The 7,377-nt window shown below is 41.5% G+C and overlaps 1 non-coding gene across 1 annotated transcript; it reads right to left on the bottom strand.

Moving 5' to 3' along the window:
• Positions 1 to 2,252: 2,252 nt before the first annotated feature.
• Positions 2,253 to 2,371, bottom strand: LOC145410875 (5S ribosomal RNA). Its single transcript, XR_013899327.1, has one exon. It is a non-coding gene; the product is annotated as a 5S ribosomal RNA (ribosomal RNA).
• Between the last annotated feature and the right edge of the window lie 5,006 nt (positions 2,372 to 7,377).

Here is a 7,377-nt window from a genome sequence, read left to right as displayed (position 1 = left end):
CGCCATGCACTACTCAAGGCTATCCCCCCACTCCCCACTGCCCCACCTCACTGAGCGTGTCATTAGCAGTACGCATTCGCTAATATCCTGTAAGGATTTCAGTAATGCTAGTAGAGGTTGCAGTTACAAAACCTCGTAGAATTATCTACAATAAACACTGAACGTGGTGTTACGACAGTTGCAATTCCCGTTGTTTGAAGTTGACTCAGTGCAAGCAATGATTAACTTTCAATGCTAGTTTGACACAATATGTCGTTGGGCTTCCAAATTGGCCTAGTGTTAACATGTTACAGCTGCAGCAGCCAGCGGTCATCCCCTCACTCTCCCCCAAGTAGGCATTCCTCTATAGTGTTACTATACAGGTAGAGGCTCATATCAGGTGTTGGCTGATTACTTATCTTGATAGGGGATGACAGTCATCTGCATAATGTGTCCTGCTAATGGGGTTATGTAAATTAAAAGTTGTGTACCAGTCTTTGAACCCATATTGTGTTGTTTCATTGAAATTTCACTTAATTGACCAACACAAGACTCTAAACCTTGACCAAATTAAAGAAAGTCCTACATTACCCATAGCTCTTGCAGACGGTATATAACAATGGGTAAATATCAAGAGAATGATTTTGTTCACTTTGTAATGATCTATACGGTATAACAAATTACGTACCTGTTGTGGAAGTAGTGACATAACAACATTCCTGTGCTGTTTGTGACGAGCATGTTGCGGACATACTGGAACCCTGGTTGTTCTTTACCCCCACCAAACATGCCGTCAACTTCCAAATGCTGTAATGGGTTGTTGGTTGTTTGTAGTCTGAACACAGCAGACAAGTTTACATAGTACAATGTTTCCGGTGGTGTATCCAGGAGTTTTGTCTTGGGGGGGGAGGGGCAAACACTTGGAATATTTCCCCAAAATATCTTTAGTAGGTGGGGGCGCTCACCATCCACTCACTCGATATAGTGCTTTGGTCGGGTGTCTTCCCTTTCCTCTCTTCCATTCTTCTTTCCCTTCATCCTCTTCTGTCTTTCTTTCCTTCATTCTTTCCTTGTCCTTCTACCTATGGGTGACTTTACACTCCCCCTTCTGTCTTTCTTTCATTCTTTCCTCTTCCTTCTGCCTGTGGGTGACTCTACACTGAGTGACAAGCCAAATGGTTTCCTGTACACCAGGAAACCATTTACTATGTTGGGTGGTACCCGTATAACCAAATTTTGGCGCCTGGTGGTTTAGAGGATAATTATTGCGCTTCAGTCGGATTGAGCTGGTGAAGGTGTATATCCAGCGGGTGGTTGGGGTTGATTGCTCATGTAATGCCACTCAGGGATGAGTGAGGCTGGTCACTCTCATCTGATATGTCAAGACCAACTACCTAGTCCCGGGCTCCTAAGTTTCTCATGGGGCAATGTAGGATTGGATGGAGGATGGATGGATGAATATCTGTCACCACAAATTTCCAAAATTTGATGCATTATGTCATCAGAAATAAATTTACGTCATGGATATACATGATGGAATGGATGGGCCAATGAAAACTTGAGATCTGGTGTGAGTGTCCTGAACACACACACTTTCCCACATGCGTGATACTATCGTTTTTTTCTAATTTCCTTTGCAGTTTTTTTTTTTCTCTCTCTCTCTCTCTCTCTCTCTCTCTCTCTCTCTTCACTTAGCACATGTGCAAATCAAAATTCGCTGCTGCATCCACTCCCAGTCTGGTATTCTGTTTTGTACTACTGCTGTGGTGGTAGGCAATAGAAATTCTGTTTTCCGCTGCTTATTCTTTTAGCTTGATTCTCATTGGCTCAGGCATCAGGGGTGGTGCATGCGTCAAGACTGACCTAAGTAAATACATCTGGTGGGATTAACCTCTCTTATTCCTTGACTCAGGTGACCACTTGACCTGCCCCACTCAGCAGGGAGTGATTTTCATATCACCCGAACTGTACTGTACTGTATAGAAAGGATTTTTCCATTGAGGAAAAAAAAAAGAAAAACGACATAAAGCTATTCATCCTGAAATTTTTCACCTAGAGAAGTAGGAAGGACAAAAAATACTGTCCCCCAGGCTCCCAAAAGTTGGGGGGGGAACACGTCCCCCTGTCCCCCACCCAGACGAGGACCCTGGCACACATTCATGCATTCATTGCCAGACGCCATGTATCCTAAACGGGGTGGTCAAGGGCTTAGAGTTAATTGTTTTACAGGGAGGGGCACTAATCCTCCACCAACCCCACTTGACACGTAGGGATGCCAACAGCATCTGGTGTTCCCAGGCGGTCACCCATCCAAGTACTAACCAGACCCAACGTTGCTTAACTTTGCTGATCGGATGGGAAGCGGTATACTCAACGTGGTATTGCCGTTGGCACACATATTTTTGTAAATGTAGTCTGAGGTGATTATAATGGCTTCATGCAGTCTTTAAAAATTCTTCTTGTTTCAATTGTTTGTGACAATAATTGTGTAGTGTTCATTTACAACTGGCTACAGAGTGAGAGGATATGGCTGCAGGGTGAGAGGATGTGACTGAGGGGACAGCAAGGCCATTTTTACACCTCATCAGGATTCAAGTGCAAAGTGTCATTAGAACTCTAATATTGGCCACATAATCTAAGGTGATAGGGAACATTGTTAAGTTATAACTGGTCATTTTTTCTCAAGGGTTTTATAATATTTAGTCTAGCTTTCAATTTCAAAGGAAATTATTGCTCCCAAATACAGTAAAACCTTGATTTAACGGCATTCATTCTAACGGCAACCCCAAACTAACGGCACAAATCTCCCGAGGAATATTTATGCAAAAAAATTTCAAAAATTCCCCCAAAATGGGTAAAAATTTGAAAGAAATTCAAATGTGGCGGGCACCGCGTGCATCTCGATCGTCTGTTTGCAGTTTCCCACCAACTGGGTATGTTTATGCTCACCCACTCTTCCTCCTGTCTCACCTGACCCCAAAGTGAAAAAAATTAATATGTAAGGTTAGATATAAGAACTAGTGTTATAGACTTCATAACTTAGTGAACTTATTTACATAGTGCCATCTATTCTACTCCAACCTGCCAACTAACTTACTTGGATTACTGTACACTATTTACCTGGATTACTGTACTGTACAGCAATTCCTTAATTCACGCGAACTTTTTTAACACGATTTCGGTTATCCATGAATGTTTTTGTACATCAATTAAAACACAAAATTATAGTATTCGTATAAATAATTTTAATATTTGAGACAAATAGAATATAAAAATGCCTACCCGCTGCCCGCGCGCATACATGTGTGTGTGTGTGTGTGTGTGTGTGTGTGTGTGTGTGTGTGTGTGTGTTTTTGTATGTGCGGGAGGTCGGTCTACCACACACCACACAGTCAGTTTGAATCCGACGGTTGAACCGTGCGTGACTGGTGAATCATTATTTGTGGCTTATTTTTCTGGCTTCCAGTGATTGCATGCCTTGTTTGCCAACATGGGGCCTAAGCATAGTGGTAGTGATGCCTGTGGCTACACACCAAAGTGATGTCGCTGACAGAGAAAGTTAACCCGTACAATCCCGCTGTCGGCATGGTGCCGACAGTACAAAATGTCTCGATTAATCCCAGTGACGTGATGGTGCCGACAACTAAATTCGAGCACTGTAGCACATCTCAAACTGCTTCAATCTACCTAATTTTTTGCTAAAGCGTAGCTTAATGTATTGGCAATACTGTGTCCAAGCAGCTGTAGTACTGAGTTTGGTTCTGCATGGCTGGGTAACATCAGTTTGCCGCTGTCCCTCATAGCTTCAGAATGTCGCGAAAACCACGCCATTTTTCCACCTCATTGGGTTGGAGGAGGCTCTTGAAATTGTCATGTGGACCCTTCTGTCCCTTCATTTAGTGATCCTTCAGCAGAGGAAGACCTGGATGACTTCTGGGGAGGAATATGAGCCAGTGGAGAAGGATATTGAGAACAGGGAATCCCCCATTCTCCTCCCCCATTCTCTCTCATCCCTCCCAGTTAGGTGGGAAGACGTCGCTCATGGCTTGGGAAACTGGGCTAAAAACAACAGATGGCTATCCTGCTCTAATTTCTCCTATAAGGAGTACTTTTTTCTTGCTTTCCCTTGATTTATACAGTATGTCCTTGTGGGTTTTATGCAATAAAATTTTTTCCCGTTTATGGTTAGGGATTAGGTGGGTATAAAATTGCTAAAATGCCTGGGATTATACGGGTTAAAGTGTTGGACAAACTTAGGGAAGGAATGTCAGCGACAATTCGCCATCAGCACGATTCCCCGTCATTTATTTACGTACCAGTTTATTCAGCTCGTACACTAGTTTTTTACTTATATGAGTTATAAAATCCCCCAGAAAATTAGTTATTAAAGTGTTAATTAATCAGTAATAAGTATATTTATAGAATGATGGGGAATCGTCCAGGGGGTGAATTGTCTTGACGAGGAATCGTCCATGTTTTGATGTTGAATTGAATTGAAGGTGCTTGTCAGCTTTCAGTAAGTGTTAAATTTCTTACATTTTTGTTGTTTTTCATACTTTATGCTAGTTTATTAGGTGTATGTAGTGCATAAACAGTATTATTCAAATGTAATACACTTAATACACATGCGTAATTATGTATGGGCAGAACGTATATGCGAATTTACCACATACGCGATGGGTCTGGAAACGTAACCCTCGCGTGAATTAAGGGATTACTGTACTTACCTGGATTACTGTACAGTACTTTACTACAACACCACATCTACCTGCTTTCTTTTGTTCTAAACATAAAATTTTTTTATTGATTTTGTATGTCTGCACATGTTTATATGCTTAAAAATGGGTTAAAATGTGTTAGTGTGAGTTCCGGGGGTATTGATTAAGCCCCAGTCTAATGGAATTTCATTTTTTTTGACATGCTCAGGGCCCACTAGGGTGCCATTAAATCAAGGTTTTACTGTAAATATTTTTGGAAATAGTGTAATTGGTAAAATTAAGAAAACTGTATTGTTATACAAGAACTATGATAAAAATCCTTTTCAACATTTCCCCAAAATTTTCCCAGGGGGGGAAACTGCCCCCTCCTGTCCACCCAGTGGCAGCACCACTGAATGTTTCTTCCATATGAGTGTTGCACTTGTGGTGGTATGAACATGTCATTACAGAGTACTGTTACCATTGGAGAGTAGCATGTTACATGGCAGATCATGAAGTGTATGATGAACAGGTGTCTCATAACTGACTTATGTCATAACCGTTTCTCATAGCCAGAATGGCTGCAGCACCACCCAGTCACACAAGTATTAAAAAGTTTATCTGTATTTATCAAACTTTCTATATAGATTGATTGACAGACAATTTTTCTTTTTTGTTATTTTAACAGTGACGCTGTTGGACCTCCAGACTGAGACGTAGTGGCAAACTTGGTTGTGAAGGTGGTAGCCTTGGTAGACATGCCTTCATATTGATGTTGTTTAGAACAAATAGTTTCCTTATAGTACCCTAATATTGTTATTTATTTTTTAATACAGTAGTCCCTCATTTATCCAGATGCTCACTATCCAGACATGTTCATTATCCGGATGATGGACCTTGGCTTTATTAAACCATTATCGGATTTTATTTGCTATTGTCCTGACGTTAAAGTCCCTGAGAAATTCGACTGACCAGTGGACATGTTAAAAAACATTTGGTATCGTGGCCACTGGGCTCGAGCCGTGAGCAGGAAGTAGGCCGTAACCCACAACCAGAGCTAAAATGTCTGTTTGCCCCTGTACTGAATGGTCAAAGTCGCACACTTGTCCGATTACTCCCAGAGAACTTCCAGCACCCGAGTAATACGACTGTAACCCTCAAGTGGTGTCAAAACGTCTGTACGCATCCCGACCGAATGTCCACAGTCGCATGCCCACCGGGCTAAGTCTTGCCCAGTCGGCAGCTCTATCGAACACAGAACACAAGCCGCAAGTACATGTTTGGTGACAGCGGCCATCCACCTTTCTACCAAACATCCAGTGTTGCCAGGTCACTGGGAGACACACACACACACACACACACACACACACACACACACACACACACACACACAGGTCGCCGACAGAGCTGGAGCTCTTCCTGGATCGTGGGGAAATAATTGCTGAATCAGCGATGAAAAGCAGACCAGCCTATTGTGATTATGTGAAAGAGTGTGTGAGTGGTGGTCCCGTCAGAAAAAAAAAAAAAAAAAAAACTAGGTTTCAGTTATAAAGAGTACAAGAACAGTGGAAATAGAAAGTTTTCCAGATGGTTGCGTCATGGCGGAGAGTGACGATGCTTTGTTTACAACTGGTGAGGAGGAATTCGCGAGTTTCTCCAAAGATTATGTGAGAAATGGAAGTGCTAAGCTGAACAAACGAGTAGCAGGAGTAGAGAAAACAGCAGAGAGGAATGTCCAGGAGTTAAAAAAGGTATGGGCAGTAATTAGAGAGCTGCAGGAATGGACCTTAGAGCAAGAGAAAGAGGTCAAAGTTCTACGGAATAAACTGGAAATAGTTTGCACACGCAGTGATGAACAAGAAAAAGAAGCCATGGAATTAAAAGTGAGTACTGAATCTGCCTCAAATGAAATAAAACAGCTCAAGAGGGAGAATAAGAGATTGGAAGAAGAAAGGGACAGGATGAAAAGTAAACTGGATGAGTATGAATCCAAATCAAGGATGCAAAATGAGCACATTAAGGAAATCAAGGAGCAGCATAAGGTGTGGAAGAAAAGTCAGGAGGAAGGAAATGTAAATTTGAAAGAATATAGAACAACAAAGCAAGGAAAAGATGGAGAAGGAAGTGGCTAGGCTACTGAGAAGTAGAGAATCTTTAGTCAGGGATGTAGCAAGTAAGAAAAAATGTGTAATAATTTCAGGAGTAAAAGAAAAATGTATGATAGTAAGACTAGAAAGAGAAAAAGACGACCTGAGTAAGGTTAAAGGTATAATATCAGTAGTTATGGAGGGTAACAACGAAGCTCAAGAAGAGATTGGGGGAGTGTTTACGTTAGGAAAGTACGAGGAAGGAGGGGCGAGGCCACTGAAGGTAAAGTTTAAGTCCCACTTAATGGTAAATGAAATCAACAATAGAATATGGAAATTATCAGACAAAGAGGGGTTCAAAAATATTTGGATAAGGAGAGATGCAAATGAGGAAGAAAGAACTAAAATAAAGGAGTTAGTAAAGGAAGCCAAGGCAAAACATAAACAGAGAATGGAGGAAGAGAAGACAGTGTTTTATTGGAGAGTTATGGATCAGAAATTGATGAAGTGGTACCGACTGACAGAAGGAGAGAAGAGGGTATAAAAAACAACAAACAAAGTTTGAAAGTGGCATATACTAATGTTGATGGATTAATATCGGTAAGATTAGAAAT

The sequence above is a fragment of the Coenobita brevimanus genome, chromosome 86 (genome assembly GCF_032717465.1).
Source record: "Coenobita brevimanus isolate Jiangsu-jjx chromosome 86, ASM3271746v2, whole genome shotgun sequence".
NCBI lineage: Eukaryota > Metazoa > Arthropoda > Malacostraca > Decapoda > Coenobitidae > Coenobita > Coenobita brevimanus.
The sequence above is the reverse complement of the archived record's forward strand: the minus strand, read 5'-3'. Positions and strand labels throughout refer to the sequence as shown.